The sequence below is a fragment of the Papio anubis genome, chromosome 6, assembly GCF_008728515.1.
Source record: "Papio anubis isolate 15944 chromosome 6, Panubis1.0, whole genome shotgun sequence".
NCBI lineage: Eukaryota > Metazoa > Chordata > Mammalia > Primates > Cercopithecidae > Papio > Papio anubis.
In genome coordinates this window covers 40,685,976-40,698,135 of record NC_044981.1, presented here as the reverse complement: position 1 = coordinate 40,698,135, position 12,160 = coordinate 40,685,976, and the positions used below count along the sequence as shown (strand labels likewise).

The window sequence follows — 12,160 nt, the reverse complement described above, 5'->3', positions numbered from 1 at the left end:
GTGGCTCACACCTGTAATCCCAGCACCTTGGGAGTCTGAAGCAGGCAGATCATGAGATCAGGAGTTTGAGACCAGCCTGGCCAATATGGCAAAACCATGTCTCTACTAAAATACAAAAAAAAAATTAACCGGGCATGGTGGTACATACCTGTAATCCCAGCTACTCAGAAAGCTGAGGCAGGAGAATTGCTTGAACCCAGGAGGCGGAGGTCGCAGTGAGCTGAGATCGCACCACTGCACTCCAGCCTAGGAGACAGAGCGAGACTCCGTCTCACAAAAAAAAAAAAAAAATATATATATATATATATATATCTCTAGAGCTTGAGTTCACTCTAATTCCTACCCCTGCTCACTCTCTTCCCTTTCCCAAAATATGGCAGAACTGAGACTGAAATCCATATATCCTGACTTCTAGCACTGTTTCCCTGAAAGGCTCAGATCCTTAGGGATCAGATGTCATTGGTGGGAAACCCCACTATCTTAATATCCTGGCCCAAGATTGTTCAGTGTCCTGGACAGGCCAGGCAGGGTCTCAGGAGGTTCGTCCAACAGAGGCTTGGGGCTCCTCAGGTCCAACTTTATTCTGCAGAAGCTGAGTCTGAGGTGCAGGGAGGGGAAGTCATTTACTCAACCAGGTCACAGGGTACATCTCTTTTTCTGTTTGGTCCGGGTTATCTTTATATTGGGTTTGCATTTCCTGAATACACAGCAAGAGGGTGGGGGGTGGGTGGAGGATAAGGGAAGTGGGCTTAAAAGAACCCCATCTGAAAATGTTTAGATTTCCTGTGACTGTCCCGTGAAGAGGGAGATAATCTGTGTTCACGGAACTAAGAGGAGAGGGAGAGATTTGGTTCAGGTCCAGGAGGCCAAGAGTGCAGAGAAAAAGGAGGACAACATGAGAGCTATTCAGAGAAAGCTGTGACATTTTTATGGATGAAATAGAAACAAATAGGAGTTTGTTTCTTTGCACTTCAGTGATGCCTTCTTGTTTGTATTTTTGGACAACACTCAAGCCATGTGGAGGCTCTGGCCTCGTTCTAGTAGCAGTGGTTTGTGGTCTTCGGAGGCTCTTTGGCCTGGGACTGGGAGCCTTTGATTCTCATCTCCCTTGAGTTGGCTTCTACCAGGATGTGTGATCCTTTGGAAATCTCTCTTCCTCCCTCGGAGCTTCCATAGTTTATCTCAAGATGGAGATAAAACCTCCTGCTGGGCCTGCCTTACAGAGAAATAATGGGTACGAGAGTGTCCCCCACAAACTGTCAGGGTTAGCTTGGCCTCATTTTTTTCTTTTTCCATGTCTGTGAGGCTGGCATGAGCTCTGAGAGAGTCAGGAGCTTCTACCAGGGAAGGCCCATGTGCCCATCGGATCAGGTGGCACATGTGGCCACAGAGGTCACTCCAGACCCGATTTCCTGGGACAGCCCTTCCAGGCAGTGTGTCCCCAGTTCCTTAAAGGGGAATGTCATTTAAGCAGGAAAGGCTGTAACTAAAAGTAAGAAAATGGTAAATATGGACAGAGTTACTGCTAATTTTCTGGAATTGGAGAGCTGGGTACCCTCTTGAAACAGAAAAAGAAGTAGAGTATCACTTTATCTGGTATTATAGAGGAACTGAAATGACTCTAGCTAACAGAGGCCACCCTTTCTAACTTTTTTAGATGGTGATACCAGGTGAAGTGATATTCTACTGCATACAATTAAGCTTTAGATTGCCACTAAATAATTACATCTCATTTCCTCTTCTGGGGTCTTGAACTGCTTGAGAACCATATCCCAGAAAGTAGAACACCACCTTCATTATGAGTAACGCCTAGTTGGAGAACTCAGCCTGACCCGTGGCCACACCAATTCCCTCTTTTGCACCCCTTGAATTGCACTGACCAGTGTAGACTTGTAGGCCTCTCTCTCTTGGACTTCCTGCAAGGATGAGCCAGTCATGTGCATGTTTGCATTCTGTTTCCTGCTGTCAGTGAACAATTCTACTGAATGAACTATGGCCTTTCCTTGATGTCTCTGGATCATCATTGTGGATAAAACAAATGTGCCCTGGACACAGGCGCTTTCAGGGGATGTTAGAGTAAGCGAGGTCATTGGTCCCTATCCCAAAGGGCCCGGGCTGCCCTTCTCTCTTCCCTCCTGTGTCCACTCCTGGCAGTTTCTGCCCCTGAGCACCATTCTGCTGACTGAAACAAAAGGAGGGCTGAAGGTTGCCCAGGAAACAAATAACCAAACCAACTCAATCAAGCCTCAGTCTTTGAGCCTGGTATAAACTGTAACCCATGTCAAAACAAAACAACAGAAACCCCACCCCAGGCAATGAGACTGCTCGAGTCCTCCCTGGGAGCACATGTGTCCTGTACCTTCCCTTGTTTAATCTTCTCAGAAACCCAGAACAGCAGGTATTATTATTACTGTTTCACAGATGTCAAAATTGAGGCTCAAAAGCAAAGTTAGATAGGCCTGCTGGAGGGACTCACTTTGCCAGTGGAACATTGAGATTTGAACCCCAATCTTTGACCCCAGAAGCAGTGTTCTTGGTGCTTCCGTGAGGAAAATACTTGTCATATAATCCGTTTGTTTCTCTCCAGTGAGATATTTCTGATGAGTAAAAACTTGTCAGATAGGGCCGGGCGCGGTGGCTCACACCTGTAATCCCAGCACTTTGGGAGGCCGAGGCGGGCAGATCACGAGGTCAGGAGATCAAGATCATCCTGGTGAAACCCTGTCTCTACTAAAAAATACAAAAAAAAAAATTAGCTGGGCCTGGTGGCGGGCGCCTGTAGTCCCAGCTACTCGGGAGACTGAGGCAGGAGAATGGCATGAACTCAGGAAGCGGAGCTTGCAGTGAGCTGAGATCGCGCCACTGCACTCCAGCCTGGGTGACAGAGCGAGACTCTGTCTCAAAAACAAACAAAAAAAAGAAGAAGAAGAAGAAAAAGAAAAGCCAAACAAACAAAAAAACTTGTCCAGATAACTGGAGCTTTTAAGCGTAGAACTTTTTTTTTTTAGTGTAAAGTGCATCAGCTTCTTTTTCACACTTCCAAGTTCATGGCTAAAAAGCATTGAAGTTTGCTGACAGCCAGATTCATGGGACATGCCTGTACTATGGCATAAACTTTCTCGATGGCCCTTCAAAAACCAATAATAAAAGCTGAAAGCATCCAGCAAGGAGGAAGTAGCTTCATGCTGAACAGATTTGCAGCGGGAGGACAAGAGGCACCACAGAATATCAGAGGAAGCCTCGTCCTTTGGCAGGAGAGGGTTGGGGGCTTAGCCCTTCATCACTAATCGTGCAACCTTGGGAAGCTCATCCCCTGCATGTTAATTTCCTCCTTTCAAATAGAGAAGACAGTTCTGACCTCACAGGTTTGTTGTGACCTCATAGAACAAAATAGTATCTGTCCATTCGTTTTGCAATATTTTCAAGAATGTTATTACGAAATAGTTTCTAGAATGTTAGTATTGGCCATGAGGACATGCACACCCTTTCACAAAATCTTTGGTGTCCTTCTCAGAGACTTTACACCGAGCCAGAGGGTTCGTGACTGTGGCCCAGGGAGACTGGTCTCCAAGCCGGGGGCTCCACTGATGTTAAGCGAACACACCATGTGGTCACTGGAGCAGGCCACCCCACATCCCAGCACTGACTTCCCCATCCCAGGGCTGTTACAGAGATGCAATTATGAGCCTTTTACTCTTCTGTACAAAAACAAAATAGGAAAGAAATGGAAAAAAGGATAAATTAATTTTCTTTAACCTGTGGCTTTTTTTTTCCTTCCTCTCTCCTTGCTGTGAGATTGCCACTTAACTTATTTTAATTAAAAAAAATGATGTTCTGGGTGATGGGACATAATGTTTAGACATGTTGAGCTGACAGTTGATGAGTGTGTTGTCAATACACCATCACCACAAATCATGCTCCCAGGGTTGATCGGAAGGAGATTTGTGTGCAAATGTGTGTGTGCTCACACACTTGGATGATTTAGAGTGATTGGGGAAGGGTCCAGTGGCCCTTCTCAAAAGCAGTTGCTAGGGAGGGCTGGCCACAGGCGAGGGGCAACTGACCAGGGCAAGAGGAGGAAATCGGCTTCTATTGTGAATTGAGGTGATTGCTCTGAGTTTGCTGTGGAAGCAAAAGCCTCCACTTCCTCCTCCCTCCCTGCCTTCCTCTGTCATGTCCTTAGCACCCAGTGGGTGCAAGGTATTCTACTGACCATGAGGCACTCCTTAGAAGCAGTCTCAGTTTGATGGAGGAGACAGAAGAAACAGTTTGAAGCAGTGTGCTGAATGGTGTGAGGAAGACGTGCCCCCCGAGCACTGGGCCTGTGCTCACCGGCGCGCTGGCCGCCCTTCCTCGTGTTCCTGCCTTCAGTGACTGCCCATTCTCAGGGGCCTCACACATCTGTCTGGGCCTTGGAACCTCAGTCCAGCTGCCTCAGTGACAGCTCCTGTTGAGGTCTCCATGTGAAACAGCTCTCCCAGTGCTCCAAGCTTCATAGATGTGAACCTGACATCTAGGTCACATCTGACTCCCCCTGCTGTACCTCCATAGGTCCCTTCTATCACTAAGCCTGTCAGGTTCAGCCCACAACACCCCTCCATCACCCTCATCCAAGCTATCTGGCCTGGACCATGGCAAACCTAAGTTGCCCCATGTCCTCATTCACCTTCCTCCAGTCCATTGTCTGCATTGGGGGTCAGCAAACTATAGTCCAGGAGCCAAATCTAGCCACTGCCTGGTCGATTTCACGCAGTCTGTGAGCTGTTTTTACAGATGAGCATTTGATGATATGGGAATACTGACTTTCCTTCCCTTTGAAGGGGAAGTGTTATCTCTCCAAAAAACAATTCTATTCTTCTCATTAGAGGATCGGTATTATAAAAATTTACACTCACTCAATTATCATTATATTTTCAGTGTTCTCAAAAATGTGTAGAATTTTCTTTCTTATTACGTAAGTACTACATAATAGCCTGTATTTGCCTCTCGGTGGCAAAGCCCGGAATATGTATCATCTGGCCTTGAACAGAAAAACTTAGCTGACCCTTTGTCTCTACTGTGGCCAGAGCAAGATTTTTTTGTTGTGATGTTTTTGTTTTTTGAGACAGGGTCTCACTCTGTAACCCAGGCTGGAGTGCAGTGGCATGATGTCGGCTCACTGCAACCTCCTCCTTCTGGGTTCAAGCAATTCTTGTACCTCAGCCTCCCGAGTAGCTGGGATTACAGGTATATGCCACCACACCCAGCTCATTGTTTTGTATTTTTAGTGGAGATGGGGTTGTACCATGTTGGCCAGGCTGATCTTGAACTCCTGACCTCAAATGATCCACCTGCCTTGGCCTTCCAAAGTGCTGGGATTATAGGCATGAGCCCCCATTCCTGACCCAGAGCAAACTTTTCAAAATAGAAATATGATCAGTTACATGTGCTTGGTCACACACACACACACACACACAGCTCAAGATACTTTAATGGTTCCCCATGCTCTTCAGGGGAGCCATTAAGATGAGGATCCTTAGCCTCAAGAGTCTTGGATGGTCTTGCCCTTGGCCCCTGTCCAGTTTCATCACAGTGTTCCTTTGTCCTCCACGCTGGCCTTCTTTTAGTTCTTTACATCCACCTTGTTCCCACCTGCCACAGGGCCTTTGCCCATACTGTCCTTGATGCTGTCTGGAATACAGCTTTCTGCACCCTATTTCCCCTCCCTATGTCCTTCTCATCTTTAGATCACAGCATCACCGTGACTTTCTCAGAGGATCCTTCCCTGACTTTTCTGCCAAGGTCACAGCCCTGTCTCTTTTTTTTTTTTTTTTTTTTTTTTTTTGGTTTTAAGATGGAGTTTCGCTCTTGTTGCCCAGGCTGGAGTGCAGTGGCACCATCTTGGCTCACTGCAACCTCCGCCTCCTGGATTCAAGCGATTCTCCTGCCTCAGCCTCCCGAGTAGCTGAGATTACAGGCGAGTGCCACCATGCCTGGCTAATTATGTATTTTTAGTGGAGATGAGGTTTCACCATGTTGGCCAGGCTGGTCTCAAACTCCTGACCTCAGGTGACCTGCCCACCTCAGCCTCCCAAAGTGCTGAGATTACAGGAGTGAGCCACGGTGCCCGACCCTCGGCCCTGTCTTATATCTCCTCATGACACATGTAAAATTGCACTTGTCTCTGGCTGACATGCACACCCCCAGACAGCAAGCCCCAGAGAACTGACACCATCTCTGTTCCCACCTCCATTATATCCACTGTACCTGGTATATAGTGAGCATGCAATAAATGTTTTGTTATGATGAGGGGCTGAGGATCAGGGAAGACTTCGTGAAAGACATTAGGTTTGAAAAGGAACTTGTAGGCTGAGAAGGTGAAGAATGGGAGAAAGAGCTTTCAAGCAGAAGGACCAGCATTCCGGAAACCTTGTGTGGCTTCATAGGACAGGTGCTCAGGCTGTGTCTGAGTGGGTGGGGAAATCACTGGAAAGGTGAGTGAGGCCAGATCGCGAGGGCCGTCTGAGCCCAGCTGAGCTGTTTGGACACTTACCTGTTGGCAGAGGGAGCACTGGAGGTTTTAAAGGAGAGGGGTGCTGTGGCAGGGCTGGAGGGGGTGAGACCCGACCAGAGGAGCATGGATTAGGGAATGAGAGAAGATGGCCAGGGAAAAGCTGTGCAGGAGAAGTGGGCAGGAATTGATCATCTCTTGGAAGTGAGTGGGAATGGGGAGGTGGTGGGCCCTTGGGGTCCCAGTTTCTGGTTCAGGATCCTGGGTAAAGGGTCACCATTTGTTTCAGATAAGTGAAGAGGAAGGAGTTAGGGCAGGGAGGAGGTGTGAAAATTTGTTTGGCGGGAGGAGGTGGAGAGAGCAAAGGCTGGCAGTTCCCATTCTCTGTGAAGCAGGGGTCAGGGTCATCTGCCGAGACAGAGGCATTTTGACTTCAGGTCATGGACTTGGGCCTCTTCCGCCTTTACAAGCAGAGGGTTCCACATTGTCTCTAAACAGTTGAGGGATTCGCCTCAGCCTAGGGCACTGGGGGCCGACAGGGGATTTAATCCCAGACACTTTAGGAGATCTTACAGACTTGCCCTTCCCCATCCCTTTCCTAAACCGTGAAGTCTAAATGTCAGCTTTGTCAGAAATCTTACCTTGAAGACCTTTGAAAAAAGAAAAAAGGTCTGCTCACTTCAGAAAATGTTTTCAGAGTGGCTGCCCCATGACAGCTTGGCTCTGATCACCACGGGGACCCCAGCACTCTGCCTGAGGAGCGTGTGCCTGACCTGTACATACTTACTTGACATTTGAATGCATGAAGCACGATGTCAGAAGGCATAGTTCAGAGACGTCTAGCATGCTCCTCATGTTAAGGTTAGCAAGTCACACTCACATGCAGGTGGAACTGTCTTTAACCAGCCTCTACGTAACTGAGTGGCAGCTGGCCTTCTCCACAACTTGCTAGAGCTCCCCCAAACAGAGTACCCACTCCCACAAATGTAGTCAGGGGCTGTGTTGGTCCCCAAACCTGCTTGTGCTAGTTGTCCTTGTAATTGTAATTATATAAATTAGTTAAATGTGATATAAGCTGACGAACTATAAATGCAAAAAAGAAAGAGAAGTGCTATTTCAATGAAAAGTAAGAGTCACCTTGCTCTACCTCAGCTGAGAATGTGTGACCGGCGACACATTTTTCACTGTTGAATGCTTTGGAAAGAAGTGATAAAAGCAAGCCACCAAAAGAGAATTGCTGCCAAATTAGGTGTGAGCAAGACAACTATTAAAGACTGGCACTGTAGTGCCGTGGCTCACATCTGTGATCCCAACACTTTGGGAGGCCAAGGCATGAGGATTGCTTGAGGCCAGAAGTTCAAGACCAGCCTGGGAAACAGCAGCACCCTGTCTCTACAAAAAAAAAATTAAAAATTATAAAGATTGGCACTAGAGGGAGAGGAAAATAAAAGCATGTCAGAGGATGCAGCACTACAGTTCCTTTACCAGGCTTCTCTACTTCTGGCTCCTTTTTAAAGAAACCAAACTGAAAAAGTATAGATTATGCATCATCAGTGGTTTATGCATAAAAGGTAAATACAGAGCTCTATTCCACAGATCTATGAGCAAAGAAAAGTCCTGGACCCTGCCTCAAAAGACCAGTAAGATATTTGTGTTTTAAGTTAAAATAAATTCATAAGGCATTAATGTACTGCAAATTTAAGTGCACATAAAGGTTTTTTCGGCTGGGGCACAGTGACTCATACCTATAATCCCAGCACTTTGGGAGGCCGAGGCAGGCAGATCACCTGAGGTTGGGAGTTCGAGACCAGCCTGACCAACATGGAGAAACCCCATCTCTACTGAAAATACAAAATTAGCCAGGCGTGGTGGCGCACGCCTGTAATCCCAACTACTCGGGAAGCTGAGGCAGGAGAATCACTTGAACCCGGGAGGCGGAGGTTGTGGTGAGCCAAGATCACGCCATTTCACTCCAGCCTAGGCAGCAAGAGCAAAACTCCGTCTCAAAAAAAAAAAAAGAAGGTTTTTTTCATGTTTTATTATATCTGGGTTTTTTTGTAAGTAATATATTCACATGGTTCAAAAACACAGAAAAATATAACAAGTTATAAAATGAATAATCTCCCTCCTGCTCTTTTCCCCAGTTAGCCCAGTTTCCACCACCTCCCTGCAGACAACTATTATTAGTTTCTTGGATCCTTCTAGATTTTCTTTATGAATATATATCAATTATAAATACATAGTTGACCCTTATTATTCACAAATTCCGTATGTGCAGATTCTCTACTCTCTAAACTTATTTGCAACCACAGAACCAATGCTCGGTACTTTCTTGATCATTTGAGGACATGCACAGAGCAGTGAAAGTTTTGAGTCGCCCGATGCACGTTCCCAAGCTGAGTTTGAACAAGGTAACTCCGCCTTCTTATTTCAGCTCTCCTGCTGGACACAAGTGTCCTTTTTGTGGTGTATTTAGTGTGGCATTTGTCATATTTTTGTGGTTTTTGTTGTTGGTTTCACTGTTTAAAATGGCTCCCAAGTGTAATGCTGAAGTGTTGCCTGCTGTTCTCAGCACAAGAAGGCTGTGATTTGCCTTACAGAGAAAATGGGTGAATTAGATAAGCTCCTTTCAGGCCTTAGTTGTAGTACTGTTGGCTGTGAGGTCAACGTTAATGAATGAAAAAAATAGATGTTAAATAAGATATCCTTTAAGCAGACACATATAAAACAAGGTTATATATACTGATCAGTTGACAAAAATGTTGCAACCAGGGGCTTGCAGGAACCTAACCCTGTACTTATCTTAGGAGCAGTGGCTCAGTATTCACTAATTCAGTGATCATAGAGACTTTATAGGATGTAACTACCACAACTAACAAAAATCAACTATCTATATACCTCCATACATATATGTTCTATTTTAACCATTTCTTTACACAAAAGAGAGCATATTGAACATACTGTTCTGCATCTTTCTTTTTCACTTAACCTTGGACATCTTTCCATATCATTTCATAGAGAGTTTCCTTGTTGTTCTTTTGGAATTTTTGTTTTGGTTTGGTTTGTTTGTTTGGGACAGGGTCTCACTCTGTCACCCAGGCTGGAATGCAATGGTGCCATCATGGCTCACTGTAGCCTCAACCCTCTGGGCTCAATTGATCCTCCCACTCAGCTTCCCAAGTAGCTGGGACTACAAGCGTGCATCACCACACCTGGCTGATTTTTGTTATTTTTTTGTAAAGGCAGGGTTTCACCATGTTGCCCAGACTGGTCTTAACTCCTGGGCTGAAACAATCCTCCTGCCTCATCCTCCCAAAGCGCTGGGATTACAGGCATGAGCCACCGCACCCAGTCTCCTTGTTACTTTTAACAACTGCATAGTATCCCATCCTGCGGTTATTCCATGATTTCCTTCAATCGATCCCTTATGGTTAGGCATTTGGGTTGTTTTCAGTCTTTGGCTTTGCTAGCAATACCGCAGCATACACACTTGTCTACATGTCATTTTCTATGAGTCTCTGCTTTAACCAACTCCCTAGAAAGGGAATTCTGAGGGCAGTAGTTCAGCCTGGCCAAATTGACACATAAAAAGCATCACACCAGCCGGGCGCGGTGGCTCAAGCCTGTAATCCCAGCACTTTGGGAGGCGGTGAGGCCCGGATCCGTCAGGAGATGAAACCATCCTAGCTAGCTCACGGTGAAACCGTCTCTACTAAAAAATACAAAAAACTAGCCCGAGGCGGTGGCGAGCCTGTAGTCCCAGCTACTCGGGAGGCTGAGGCAGAGAATGGTGAACTTCGGGGCCCGGGCTTGCAGTGAGCGAGATCCGACCACTGCACTCCAGCCTGAAGCGTGGGCTGAGACTCCGTCTCAAAAAAAGCATCACACACCTTCCTCTACTCCTGGGTATGTATCCTAAAGAAATTCTCACAGATGTTCCTAAGGGGATGCATCTGAGAATGGTCATTGCAAGGTGTCATTGGGAGGTTGGTAAGGTAGTTAAGGTGATGGATGCGCTTACCACCTTGTGGAATTATTGGGAGGGGCTTCTAAGGGACTTGGCACTGTGCCTGGCCCGGGGTTAGTGCCCAGTGCACGTTAGCCATCGTTGCTGTTCTTCCTTCCTGTTTGTGTAGCAGCATCTTAGTCCAGCTCATCGGCGCCAGGCTGGGTGTCCCTCCTACAGCCGTCCCTCTGTGACCCGCCTCCACACAGGGCTGGAGGATGCTGGCAGAGTCCGGGCAGTCTTAAGCAGGCATCCTAGATGTAACTCTGGACCACCTCAGCTGGTCTGGAGAAGGGGATTGGCTCCTTCACTCTCTAATAGTTTACCATGCACACACCGTTGATGTTTGACAAACTTATTTGCTGTATTCCATAAACATTGAGTGAATCTGCTTTGGTCAAACACTGCTCGTGGCACAGTGGAGAGAGAGGGAGAGGTTTTAAAAAACAGAGCTATTAAACACAATTCTGTTTCTGTGGAACTGGAAGTCTAGTATTGTTTGAAAAATAAAGTACCTAAGGTGACTGAGCTTGGTGGGGTAATGTTTCCAACAAACAGAAGTATGTGTGTCTGGGCCTGTAAAACCTTTAGCTAGGATTTGGTCCTCACACTCTCCCTGCGGCCCAGGCTCCGGAGCCGCATTTCTGCCTTCTTGGTTCAGCTGCAGGGGTCCCCTAGCAGCAAAGGGAAGTTGTTTTGGCAAGAAATTGGGACTGTGAGATAATGGGGGCCAGTGACCAACAGGATATCTGCCTTGAGCAGGTCCAGACAGGTTTGGGGGCTTTCCAGGGGAGCGTGAAGATTACCAGAGGAGGAGCAAACCCAGAAAGGGTTTGCTCTTTTTCCCCTGAGGCCTCTCAGTCACCAGAAGCCAACCTTCATCATCCCTGCCACCATCCACATACAAAGCACCAGACAGTGGGAATCTCAGGTGAGGGGGAATTTCACTTCCAGCTTTATTCCATAACACTGAATCCTTAGAAGCATTTGTGAATTAAAACATACTGCTTTTCTTCATTGTGGCATGCTGTGATTTGGAACAAATTTGGAACCAGATCCTCCTGACAGACTTTCTCTACAGCTCCCATGGACTTGCCTCTCAAGGACATCTTCCCGACTGGCTTCCAGGCCACCTCCCTCACTCCTTCCTTTCCCCTCCCTCAGCAAGCCACCAAAAGAGAATTGCTGCCAAATTAGGTGTGAGCAAGACAACTATTAAAGACTGGCACTGCGGTCTTTAGTGCACTGGCACTGATAGGCAAGAGCCTGCATCTGGGTGCCATGAGAGTGAGGCTCCCCCTGGACCCTCAGAGGAGGAGGCTCACCCATCTGCCTGGGAAGGCCACCTCCCGTAGGCCAGCCTCCCGTAGCACACAGGGGAGACGTCGCCAGGCACAGCCAAGTGGCTGGGCTGAACCCCGAGGGCTGCAGGGCATAGAGGCTTCTTCCTGGCTGCCCTGGGTCAGTGCCTGCTGAGCACTCACTCACACTGTCAGGCGGGGGCATGGCTGAGTCCCGGAGACGAGTGAGCAGTGAGCGAGCGAACCAGGGCTCCCCCTGCCCTCCCTCAGAGCCCAAGCCTGCTGGGAGATGGGTGCCTGAGTGAGGCTCACCATCCCCCAGGGCTTCTAGAAGGAGGCCAGAACCGGATCCTCGGAGGCCTG

General features: G+C 47.4%; 1 protein-coding gene across 19 annotated transcripts in view; it reads left to right on the top strand.

The window, feature by feature from the left end:
* The window catches only part of TRERF1 (transcriptional regulating factor 1), a 226,742-nt gene that overhangs the window by 159,912 nt on the left and 54,670 nt on the right, over positions 1 to 12,160 (top strand). Inside the window, exon 5 of one of the 19 annotated variants that reach the window (XM_021937267.2) lies at positions 8,803 to 8,901. The exons of 17 other annotated variants lie outside the window; for them this stretch is intronic. The gene's annotated coding sequence lies outside the window, so the exon portion shown is untranslated. Of the gene's footprint in view, positions 1 to 8,768; positions 8,902 to 12,160 lie in introns of all 19 variants that reach the window. One more of the 19 variants, XM_031667083.1, reaches the window with a different exon arrangement.